General features: G+C 40.1%; 1 non-coding gene across 1 annotated transcript; it reads right to left on the bottom strand.

The window, feature by feature from the left end:
• Nucleotides 1–5,099: 5,099 nt before the first annotated feature.
• On the bottom strand, nt 5,100–5,204 carry LOC123455221. Its single transcript, XR_006633765.1, has one exon. It is a non-coding gene; the product is annotated as a small nucleolar RNA U13 (small nucleolar RNA).
• Between the last annotated feature and the right edge of the window lie 8,301 nt (nt 5,205–13,505).

Below are 13,505 nucleotides of genomic sequence, written 5' to 3'. Positions count from 1 at the left end.
AGCTCTGTCATGCACGCTTTATTCTTAACATTAGCCTTCACCTCACCTCTCCTTTGTCTCTCTGAACCTGAGTTGTTGGTCCCCTTCCTCCCCTGCACAGGTCCCTCCGGCTTTCATATCAGGTTTCCTATGACTAAAGAGTTGAACACTTTCTCAAACTTTTTTGTTTCTTTTTGTTATTGTTGTTTTTGGCTTTTCGAGGTAGGGTCTCCCTCTAGCCAAACTGACCTAGAATTCACTATGAAGTCTCAGGGTGACCTCGAACTCACAGCAATCCTCCTACCTCTGCCTCCAGAATACTGGGATTGGGATTAAGGATGTGTGCCACCACGCCCGGCTTCAAATAGTATGGGGAGCAACTAAGAAAATACCTGATATCAACACCTGGCCTCCATTCACATGCACAGACATATGAGCCTACAAATACAGAAACAGAGAGCAGAGAGGCGGGGGGGGGGGGGAGAGAGAAAGAGAGAAAGCGAGAGAGACGTATTTAAGGGCGAACTTATTTCTTGTCTACCTCCAAAGTACATTCCATTAATTGTGTTTTCTGTGATTGGCCATCAGTTTTTTTCTAGACAAGAAGATGCACAATAAAATGACAATAACTCTTTAAATAATTCTAAGTAATTGAGTTGTTATAAGAATGTTGTCTGTATCCCGAGATAGGTGCATAATTCCTATAAAGGTTAGAAAACCACCTGTCACTTTTCTACTACAACAACAGAAAATAGTTCCTAGCCAATTTAAGACAAAAGAACTGAGTGCTTAAAAAACTTACATTTTCTACGTTGCAGGATATTCAATTGCAGATATTTTCTATATGTCAGTAATAATAATACATTATATTTGTCAATGAGTTATAAGCTTTTAGAGATATCATATACTTATAAAATTTCAGGCCTCTTTTAAGTGGACATTTATAAGAAAATATTGAAATTCTAACTTTTAGGACCATGTCTTAGAAATTAATACACTTAATGTTTTCTTACCACAATTTTAATACTTTTCCTGAATATCAAAACTATATTTACATTTCATGTTTGTTTTCTCCCTTGGTAATTCTAAAACATTTTAACAAAACTACATGGTTTGATAATGTGATTCATCCAATATGATTAAGTATCCATTATACTCTAGATAAGATGATAAATGTCAGTCGTACACAGAGTGACCTAACCTATAGTATATTAGTTGGAGGTGATTTTCTTTACAAATTTATGAAATGTAAAGGGAGCTAATAAACCTCGACAATACTTGCTATAGATAAAATTGAAATACAATAGTAATTGAGGAGTCTGGTCCATTTCAACATTATACTCCATTAAAACTCTTTTAGTAGAAAAGTTCAACTTAATTGCACTGTGTTTTGTTATTTATGATTCTCACTGATCACTCCCTGGTAAGTTCACCAAATAAATAAAAAGTAATCCGAAGATTAGCAGCTCACAGCTAAGAAGGAAAGCTAAACACAATGAGGCACCTCAGCAGTGAATTTTAAGTTAGGATGAGGAAAGTCTCTGAACCTGTTCTTTGAGATGCTTTTCTAAGCACTGAGGCACAGTGTAGCATTTCTTTTTATTAATAATGTAGAAGCTTCAGGAAAGGAAATGTTTCTGACAGAGCAATACTTTAGCTTGAAAGCCCAAGTTCTCCTTTATAAACAAAAATGTTTCTCTCATGCTGTTTCAGGAGCACACAATTTGGTTAGCGATTTCTGAGGGACATCATTAGATCGTTGGCACAATATCCCCATTTTCAGCAAGTTCAACTTGTCCCATCAAGGATCTAAAAGGCACTGCTGATCTCTGAAGCTCACAGTCTCCTTTGACTTCAAAGGCCACATGAGACTGGAAGCCTGCCATTAGTAGGCTTGTCAAACAGAGCTGCAAAGTGAGCCTTGGGAAAATCTACGAAATTGTATCTCTCAAGTACAGTGTTTCTCTCTTTGTAAAAGTAAACACCCTAACCGCTTCCACATCTGTTATACTCTTGCTCACAAATAATATGCCTCACTCATAAACGAGCTTAATGTATGCTCATTGGTCGATATTATCTGTTTTATATATGTTTAATTTATTTAAGAGGGAGAGAGAGAGACAGAGAGACAGTGAGAGAGAATGGGCATGCCAGGGCTCCTTGGCCACTTTAAAGGAACACCAGAGGCATGGGCCACCCTGTACATCTGGCTTACATGGGTACTGGGGAATTGATCCTGGGTCCTTATGCTTTGCAGGCACGTGACTTAACTGCTAAGCCACCTCTCTAGACCCTATAATATCTTCTTTGCCACCACAGCATAATTGCCTATCTTATGTCTGAATCTAATACATTGCAGATTCCTGTAGCATCAGTAGAACAATTAATTTTTTTAACCAATGCTAATTAAAATTTATAGTTATTTTGACAAGGGGCAAAAGGTAAGGTAATACAAAAACTAAGTGTGCCTGAGTAGAAAATGAGTAATTTTTCTTTTCTTTCAAATATTAGCTTCCTGACCCAAAGTTCAATCTCAGTTATTAAGTAGAATGGTCTCATAAAGAAACTAATTTTTGTCATTCTATCATAAAGAGATTATCTCTGTAGGTAATTTTTAGCACCATTTCTACATTGTTGACTTCTTTGTCTTTTCACATTTATTTTGGGAGAGCCTGTATTTCTATTACTTATAAGAAGTTACCTCCATATTGTACTGGCTTAAACCCACCCACTCATATTGTTAAACATCAAGTTATGGTGAGGGACTAACAGTGAGACTCAGCTCTCACACTCCACGCACACCAATGGCTGAAACCTCATGATGCTAGTCACCTGGCAGACCACCTGATCCAGGGGTCTGAGACACTGTCACTCACAGATGAGATCTTGAGGGATGGATCAATGTCGAATTCAGCTGAGACTCACAATTCAGAGGCATACAGTCTGTAACACACAAGTGTTGGAGTGCTGATATTTCTTAACCAGTAGCCAGAGTTTCTAGAGTCTGTGCCAAGAAACAGATGACTGAAGATATGATTTCCTTGAGAAATGGACATTATACCCAGCACTTCACCACCCTGCCATTCCCTTGGACTGGCCTGTAACTCCCAGTACCAGCATGTGGTTAACAGACACAATGAACTGTTGATCAGACAGACCTACAAGGTTTCCAAAAAGAAAACAGACTTCTGTCAGAGTACTTGATGACCCACCAAAAGTTAATGGTAAGACTCTACTTCCAAAGACACCGCATGCTGTTGGTATAGAATATGGAGTGACCTGGCTGGAATCTGGAAGAGAGTCAGTCCCCAGACAGTTAGCTTGTCTAGTGCCAGAAGGCGCTATATGAGCAACTGGGAAAAAATGACCAACATCTGTCCAAGCAACTCGTGGTCTAAGCTACTCAGCAGCAAACAACCTGATGTGATACTTACAGAAGCGCAATAGTGGCACACAGCCATGGAGGGTAAACAACTGCTCTTGATTTTCCCTAGAGATCTATTCAGTGGAACAGGTCCTATAGCTGAAACTTGAAGACAACTCAGAACCATATCCAAAAAACAAACCTACTTTCCAATATCAAGCTCCCACCAATTGTGGGTTACATAAGGGCCTACACCTATTAAATTCTCTGTAAAATAATAATGGTTATCCCATTTATCTGGTGCTGACTGCAATGATTAAATTAATCCCAGAGTCCAGCTATGCTCAAGAGAGAGGAGGACCCTGCCTGCCAGGAGAAACATCAGAGAAATTGTGGCCATCTTTAACCTGAATCAATGAAAGATAATCCTAGAGATACAAAGTTTAGTGCTTTTTTTTGTAAGACATTCTTTCTAAGGTATCTTTTGATGAATTGTTTGGCAATTCATTTTAGTTACAGAATTATCTTGGTCTTCTGTGACTTTGCTGTAATCAAAGAAATGCCAGACAACATAAAATACAATTCTAACATAGATTTGCTAATTTGCACGTTATCATTTTAATAATAATGTGGCCATAGCTGTTACCATGTCTGGATGCTCTCCGGACAGATGAATCAAAATCCAACATAGAGATCACATTACGGTTGAAATGTTGATGTGTTTTTAGAGTCTGCAGTCACCCATCTGTGAGGCAGTATTGTCGCCATCTCATAGATTGAAATCTGAGGTCTATTAAAATTAAGTGAGCTGTGGCCGGTCACTAAGCTGGCAGCGCTGAGAGCTGGGATAAGCTGCTCTCCTTGTGACTGCAAATATACATTGCACCTGTGCAATGGAATTGCATCAATATTTTAACAAAAAAATCCTACAATGACATTTTGTGCCATTTGTCCCCATTCTCTGTAGTACTCTGGCATTCAATATTTAGAAGCTCTTATGATCAGGTATGCACAGTACCTTTTAAAAGTCTCAAGGCATTTATGTTCCACCTGATCCCTAAGGACATAATAATTTGTATTTATGCCCTCTACACCTTGGAGATAATTACAAGACAGTTGGGCTATTTTTTTTTTCTAGGTACAGCACTATTGTTCAGTACTCTACTTTTGACAATATCCTGGCATTTGATTAATCAAAACTTTAGTAATCAAAATTTTAGTAATGCAAACACGTGTCTGTTTGATAAACCCCAGGTGATGGAAAATCAAATCTCTTTTGTAGCAAATATGTCTTAATATACCAGGTAAACACAATGACCTAATATTTTTAGACCTATGAGAAGATTTTGAATCGCTTACTGAGATTAAAAGAAATACATTAAATCTTTTTAAATGTCCCATGTGGGCTAGGGAAACGACTCAGCAGTTAAAAGGTGCTACTTCCTTACAAAGCCTAGTGACTTGGGTTTCATTACCCAATACTTACATAAAGCCAGATACACAAATTGGCAGATTTATTTGTGTTTGTATACAATGGCAGGAGGCCCTAGCAACCCATTCATTCATCCTCCTTCTCTCTCTCTCTGTCTCTCTCTGTCTCTCTCTCTCTCCCTCTCTCTCTCTCTCTCTCTCTCATAAGTAAATAACATATGTAAGGCATAATTTGTGTCATCAATATCGATAATTGTTAACACTTTTGCCACACGAAATTGCTATTGGAAACAAGAGATTCAGAGTATCACTTTTTTTTTTTTTACGTCAGACGGGTTATGTGCCAGAGCGTAACAAGGTTTAGTGGGAGGCACACGTCACGCAAGAGCGTGAACACCCAATCATCACACTTATGAACCAATAAAAGGATTCAGAGTATCACTTTTGCAAAGTATAAAAAAGAAAATTATGTTGCTCAATGAAATCTATTAATTGCATAAAATTTACACATTTGTATTTAATAACATTTAAGTAAGTAGAAATAAATGGTTTATAGGAATAAGTCTATGATTAACAAATAAAAGCCTTTTTTAAATTTTTTATTTATTTATTTGAGAGCGACAGAGACAGAGAGAAACACAGGTAGAGGGAGAGAGAGAGAGAATGGGCGCGCCAGGGCTTCCAGCCTCTGCAAACGAACTCCAGACGCATGCATCCCCTTGTGCATCTGGCTAACGTGGGACCTGGGGAACCGAGCCTGGAACCAGGGTCCTTAGGCTTCACAGGCGAGCGCTTAACCACTAAGCCATCTCTCCAACCCAAATCAAAGCCTTTTTAAAACTGGTCCTTAAATTGACTAAAAAGAAATATGGGATGGGATAGGGAGAGGTCACGGCAGTTAACAGCACCTCCTATGCAAACATGAGGGCCCACAGAAGTTTGAGAAACTAATATTCATCCCCAGGCTGCACATAGACAACTGAGCATGGCCACATGCATATGTAACCCCAGCCCTGCGGGGAGCAGAGACTGTAGCATCACTGGAGCTTGCAAGAGACTATCTGAATTAGAAACTATGGCTACCAGGCCATAATTAGTCTATGAACAAACTCTGTTGCACTCAGGTTCACATTGCTGGTAGAAATCACCCAATCAAAAGCAGCCTGTGAGTGGGGAGGGAGGAAACATGGGTTTTTTTTTGTTTGGCTTACAGGCTTGAGGGGAAGGTCCAGATGGCAGGGGAAAATGATGGGTTGAGCAGAGGGTGGGCATCCAACTTTAAACGTCCCCATAGTTTATATCAATTCCAATGATATTCATATATCCTTATAGTCCAAGGTCTTTTAAGTGAGCCATAATACCAAAAAGAAAAATGACCTCAAAAAACCATAATGGCACAAAATAAACATTCACACTGCAAAAGATGGCATTGGGCACAGCAAAGAAATACTCAGCAATATATGATTTAAACAGGGCAAACACCAAACTCTGTAACTCCAAGTCTAACCACTCTAACCAGTGACAAGTCTCCAAGTCCGATGATTCTAACCAGGAACAAGTCTCTGGAGTTTCAATTTCACCCTCCAGCTAGGCTACTCACAGTCCTGGAAAACTTCATCAGGACCAGCAGCTTTCCTTAGCAGCCATCTGATGGTCCCGGCATCTCCAGTGGGTCTCCACTGCAATCCACAGTTCATCCTCATGGTCCCATGGGGTCTCCATGCAGGCATCCAGCAAACCTGCTTCACACTGCCCATGGCCATTGCCAAAACACAAGACCGTGTTGCAAACTCAATGACCCTCTCTTTCCTGCATATCTTATACTCCACAATACCAGGTGCCAATTTGTTAATCCAGGGGGAAATAAAGCAGACTTTGAAGAACAGGACATGCCTTGAGCACTCAGACCCCTTCAAAAGAGTCTACATTCTTCCTGTTGACCCAGTGCAGGTCAGCTCAGCAAATCTGAAAGATTGCAATCTCTCAAATAATTTGTGGGTGAATGGGCAGAAGTTTAGGCCCAAAAATTTAATTTTTTTTTTCTGTGCCATATCCCTATGCTCACACCAGTCCATTTCTATGCAATGCAACCCTGCACAACTTCTCAGGACATGGACATAACAGTAAGTTTCCCACACAAACTACTAGCCCAGTCCAAAATAAGCTCTTTCTCACCCTCATTAGCCAAACCTCACAGTCCATAGTTCTTACTACATTCAGGTCTTTCAACTCTGACCAGAATAGTCAAACTTGACTTATAGCACTGCAAGGCATGTCTTAGGCCAAGGTTTCAAATGCTTCCACATTCCTCTTGAAAAACAATCCCAAAAGGCCAAAACCACACAGTCAGGTGTCTAGCAGCAACCCCATTCTCAGAACCACTTTACTGTTGCAGTCAGGTTCTCATTGCTGGTAGAAATCACCCAACCAAGAGCAGCTTGTGGGAAAAAGAGGTTTATTTTGGCTTACAGGCTCAAAGGGAAGTTCCATGATGGCAGGGAAAGTGATGTCATGAGCAGAGAGTGGACAACACCCCCTGGCCAACATAAGTTGGACAATAGCAACAGGAGAGTGTGCATCCAAAACACCTAAGTTTACAGGGGACACCTGAATCAAGCCACCACACACCCCCCAGGTATTTTGTTGTATGGTACAGTTTGGAACTCGCCGTTCTAGTGAGACAGCTGTGTGAGAGGCACAACTGACTTGTATTCCAGCATCTACTGCCCGATGGTCACACGTTTGCTATCCACAGCAGCCCCCTGTGCCGGGACTCATCTGCAGCCCTCACATCCCCTGTGGCAGCTGTCAAGGGAAATTAAAACATGACGTTAATATTACCTTTACCTGTCAATATTCTTTTCAGGGACTGTATTTTATGTTTGTAAGAACTGGTCTTCTGTTACTAAACAAAGTTTGACGGCTTTATATCCTAATAGCTATGCTTGAGCAAAGATGTTTCTAAGAAATTATGATGAAGTCAGTTGTAGCTACTAATGCACTTGAGATGCCAGGGAAATTAACTATATATGTTTCTGCATAAAAACATATATAAAACTAAAACTTACAGGTATTTTTTTTTTCTGTCATTCCTATTACCAAAAGGAACTATTGAGATAGTGACTCTTTGGGGAAGACATAGGAAACTAATAAGTCTGTTTGTCCGTGAGGTGGGGTAAAAATTTTCATGCTTCTTTCCTGTGATTTTAGGAAACAAATACTACACAGTACAAAGGTTTATATAAATAGATGAATATATATATATATGTGTGTGTATGTATGTATGTATATTTCATATATTGTATATATGAAACATGATCAGCTTATGCTATCTAAATGATATTTAAATTTTACTCTGGTTATCTTTTGGATTGATCAGAATTGGAATGGGAAGAATAGTCTTTTTCTCATTCTACGTGTTAAAACCCATCTCAGTGGGAAACATCATAAACTATATTAATGTGCTTCCTTTATAATATAAGCATCACCTTTGTCATATTAGAATCCATTCCTTGTTAGAAAGATAAAATTAAAAAGAGGTCCAGCAGAATATAATTAAAAACTTGGACTATATATCTCCTAAGAACCTGAGCGATGCCTGCACAGCAAGGAGTCTGATACACTTCCCCACTGTGGTTAAGCTCATAAGTGCATTTGAGAAGATCCGTGCTGATTGTAATTAAATTCTAAATTAGCCAATATTAGCACTGTGCCAAATAATTCACATAGCATGGTTTCCATGTTAGACAATCAATTACAGTTAAGACGAATCCATACAAAAATCCATAACTTTTACTTAGGACCACAGTTCTTGTAATGTAGCATATTATTACAGCAGAGTGGCCTGAAAGGTCTAGCTAAATAGTAGAGAGCAATTTCCAGGTAGTAAGTGTGTCTTTATTGTCATAAATTTGGTACAAAAACTGATCAGAGCCACACGCTTGACAGAATCTACATTTTAATTTATTTTGACATAAACATTACAGTATATTTTAAAGTAGAGAATAGTTTTACTTTAAAACCTAATAAAATTCACCTGTCCCTTGATGTTACATATTGCATGCTAGAATTTTCTACTTTGGCCTCCAACTCCTTGGAAGAACACACAGATAGAGAGGAGGGAGCACAGGCGACCACAGCACGTGACCTAGGTCTATTAGAAAGATCTTTGTCTCATTTAAAATTTTAAAATTAATTATTAATAAATAAATTCATTCTTCCCCTGGTTCTACCTATGGAAATAGTACAATGGACTCATTCCAGAAAATTCTGTGTGGTATGTATAGGGGCCTAGAGAAACACTTGCTATTCTTTTCTCCTTTTAATAAGAAGCTAACCAATGGGTTCAATTACATCTAAAAATTTTTAATATAAAATACATTTTTCCAAGATTAATGACTACGACCTTGTTTTAATTTTCATTAAAAAGTAACATTCTAAGATTTCTCCAGAATTTTAAAGTTGGCAGTCATGGGGAATCTCTTTATTGTTGAGTAACCTGAAAAGATATCCTACTGAAATTACTTGCATGCCCACTAGAAAATGCAAAGGCAGCAAATTGTGGAGGACTGAGAAAATTAAGTGTTCAATCTGACCCTGATGTTCAACATAAAGTGGACCAGTGACCCTCACACCCTCCCTTTTAATTCTCAGAACCTCTCCTTGGCATAAGGCAGCACGGGAAGAAAAATCCCTTGTTGAAACAACTGCTTCCATTCCAGGATGAAAGTTAGACTCTCCCAACACATAAGCTTGAGTGGTTTCCCGTTGCAATGTTTGAGAGCCAACTCAACAAGAAATGGGTGCATATGGGCAATGTAGACACGCAGAGGAGCAAATGCGTGATTAAGGCTATGAGACGCAGGATGAGCAGGATAAACTCAGAGGGACGCTTCACCAGGAGGCTTATACCAAGTCCACACAAAAGCCAAGACTATTGCCAGAAGGTAGAACGGGCGCTAATTTCCTTCCACAGGCAACACATAGGGAAATCAGGATGCCAGAGCCCAGCGACCTCAGTTCGGTTCCCCGATAGCTTCATCTGTATGAGAAGAGCTACATCTTCCCTGTTGCAGGTCCGCTCATTCCCTCTGCAAATAGCTAAAGGAACAGCTCTCTGCCAGCACCCATGGCTGGCTATAAGGCTCTAGGTCTTAGACCCTTAGATCAATACCTGGCATGACCTAACCACCTCCAACTGTGTGCTCCTGCTTATCATGATCAACCTCCAACATTGTTCCTGTGCTGAAAAGCAAAGGTGCTTTTCCTTTGCCCGGCGAGCCCAAACAGAAAATAAAGATATGGTTCCACCCTGTCTAAATGCCGCTGCCATTTTTCTGTTTCGTTTGTTTCAGCAGCCCCATCTTGGATGGTTAACCCCTGTATACAGTATAGTATTTTTTTTTATTTTTATATCCATTTATTTTCTAGTTCTTGTTTAGTATTTATTTTTATTTATTTATTTGAGAGCAACAGAGAGAGATAGAAAGAGGAAGAGAGAGAATGGGTGCACCAGGGCCTCCAGCCACTGCAAACGAACTCCAGACACGTGCGCCCCCTTGTGCATCTGGCTAACGTGGGTCCTGGAGAGTCGAGCCTGAACCCGGGTCCTTAGGCTTCACAGGCAAGCGCTTAACCGCTAAGCCATCTCTCCAGCCCACAGTATAGTATTCATAACGATCAAAGTTAGGCATGTGGAAAGCTGGCTTTGTTTCAGTTTCCCTGCGATTACTAGGTAAATGATTCTACACCTTGCATGTTCCTGGAAATATTCTTTCTCTGGTCTGTAAGAAAGTTGCCAAGGCAGCTAGATGTTGCTGTTCTTTTCTCAGCATCCTGTCTCCAGCAAGGAGTAACATGGGCTCTGAAAAACATCATGATCATTAATTGCTCAGAATTACTAACTAAGCTTTTTCCCATTCCTGGTCTGTCTCTTTTATTGGTGTTGTTATGCCTTAATTGTTGTTACTTCCTTGGGAATTTATATTTTGCAGGAAAATGTTTAAAGCTTAAAATACTTAAGAAATAACTCAATATATTCTAAATACCTACCACAGCACTGAATTTATTTATATTTTACACTGCATTGTGCATATATTAAAAAAAAAAAATCCGTCTAGAGCTGGGAGACAGCCGAGTGGATAAAGGGCCCACTGGCCAAGCCTGAGAGCAGCAGACTTCAATTGGCTCGCTCCACATACAAAGCTGGAGGCCATGGAGGGCTTCTGCAATCTCAGCACCCCCACAGCAAGATAGGGGGAGACAGGAAAATGTCCCAGAAGCTCATGGTGAGCACAGCAAAGGGCAGAAGAGTGAGATCCAGGTCGAGTAACCCTGTCCCAAATGAGGGGGAGGGTGAAGAAAGATGTTCTGGGAACTTTACACATGGTAAAGAGTGTATGTGATGAGAGTGACATACGCTGATTGTCCCCTGATGACATGCACGTGATGAACGCATGGGATAAGGGTGGCCATCACTTACCCACCTCTGTCACATGTTCTGTTATCTCATTACCGATCCTGAGGTCACAGACTATGAGGCAGAACACAGGGCCCTGCCATTAGCTGTACAAGACAGAAAATAATAGAGGCTCTTCTCATTAATGTATGCTAAACAAAACAAAATCATGACAGCCTACTCAACGACTGGCTCCTCCTTATATATTGTAATCTGAGAGGAAACACTTTTATAAAAATCCCGAACATGAGGAGTCCACTGTGATATCTGGTCTCATGGTGGCTACTAGGATGTAAGGGTGTTTCATTCATACTCCTGCCCCAACATTACGTAGAGGGACATCTCACACTTACGTGGAAGCCTCTGTGTCCCACTCCCTCTTGCTCCATGGCACTTACTTGATCTCAGTATTTTCTCTGGAAAGTATTTCTGATCCTTCCCTCAATTTAATTGGATTGAAGATTGAGGGTTTTTTCCTCCCTCCCTCATTTGTTTTCTAATTTCTTGCACATGAAATACAAAGGGAAAGCCTACTATGTGTTCCAAAGGCCCCTGAACATACGTTTTAGCTGCAGGCATCTTTAGAAGTCAAGTGCAGAATCACCTTATGACCTTACAGTTAAGAAAGTCTGACCACCCTCCAAAGTTTCTGGGCCGATGCTCCCACCCTAACAATTAGCTCATGTGACATTCTTCCAGAGCTGTGCCAGGTAATCCTTTTGCTGGCCCCTTCATATGTCATGACACTGTCCGTATGTATCACCCCAAATATCTCCACATATCATTTCATGCTTTCCTCTCTTGTGGATGATGCAAGGCTTCACTACATGGTCTAAAACAACCTTTGAATATTTGTCTGAAAAATTAACCAGGCCATTGCAAGAGGATATATGGCAATGATAATTCATCAAATTTAATAGTCTTCATCCACTTGTCTGATAGTTGTGAGATTTATGTGTTGTATGTGTATACATATATGTGCATATATATATCATAGAGTGATAGAATGTTTTTATAGTAACTTTAAATTTCAGTCATAACCTATTAACTTCTCTCATCATCAGTTCCATCATATAGATGTTAATCAAGCTATAAAATTCCATGGTCATCATAGTTTCCTTTACAGATCACCAAGTGCATCTTGAGGAGACATGAAGATTAAAGGGTTTTTTTACTAAAGCTCCAGGAAAATGGGATTTGAAAATAGATAGATAACCAAATAAATCATGGTGATGGTTTCAATTTTTCTTGTGGAGCCATTAACGAGACTAGAATAATCCCCTTTATACAGATGATTAGAAATGTTTTCAGGCTAGCAGCAAATTTCTTAGGCAAGATTCAGGTCTAGTAAGGACAGAATTTTGGCATTTTTAAGGTCAGAGTCAGTGAGCAAAGTAGAGTGAAAAGCTCATCGTGATACTTTCCATCTGTCAGCATCTTAGAGATGAGAGATTTTCAGAACACCAAACACACATTTGTGCCAGCAGAGGTTTTTAATTAGCTTTCCAGCTTAACAGCAATAATGGAGGGAGCAAGACTTGGGTCAGCACTAAGTGTGCATTGGGCCCTTTGAAAACTAGCTTTTGTTCTCTTCTGAGCCATGGCATTGATGGTCCTGCATCCTCCCTTAGCAGCTTTGCACAGTGGCAAATCGTCTGGGGCATAAATGCTTTCTAATTTTCAGAGGCGGGATATTGACTGGGGTAACCCTTGCTTCTCAGGGGTTAAAGAAAAGTTTCAAGGCCATGAAATTTTCCATTACTTTCAGAAGTGATTATTCTTTCAAGATGGTAACTTGGCCATTACCTTTCTATGACAAATATTAGTAAAGTACCTTTACTTTTTTTAATGTGCCTGGAGAAGTGACCTAGCAGTCATGAGCACTTATCACTTCAACATAGGCATAGTGGGAGGGCCTGAGACCCCTGGAATTCCACTCTCCAGAACCCACTGCGTGTGGCCACACAAGCCTGTAACCCTGGTCAACTGAGGAGAGACAAAGAAGAATGTCAGGCTTGCTGGCAAAATAAATAAATAAATAACTTCCCCTTTCTCAAGAACCCATATATTAATGCTTCTCTCACTTTTGGTTTGAGAACCTTCTCTTTGCAGATGGCCGCGACTTTGGGATGACTCAGAAGGCACCGTGGTGCTGAGAAGAAGTGACAGAGGGGTGCTCAGCACTGCAATATCTCTATCACACCTTCCAAGGCTCAGGGTCCATTGCAGAAGAGGTGGCAGAAAGAATGTTAGAGCCAAAGGAAGGGTACCCCT

The sequence above is a fragment of the Jaculus jaculus genome, chromosome 15, assembly GCF_020740685.1.
Source record: "Jaculus jaculus isolate mJacJac1 chromosome 15, mJacJac1.mat.Y.cur, whole genome shotgun sequence".
Lineage (NCBI taxonomy): Eukaryota > Metazoa > Chordata > Mammalia > Rodentia > Dipodidae > Jaculus > Jaculus jaculus.
Note: the sequence above shows the minus strand (reverse complement) of the source record. Positions and strands in the feature narration are given on the sequence as shown.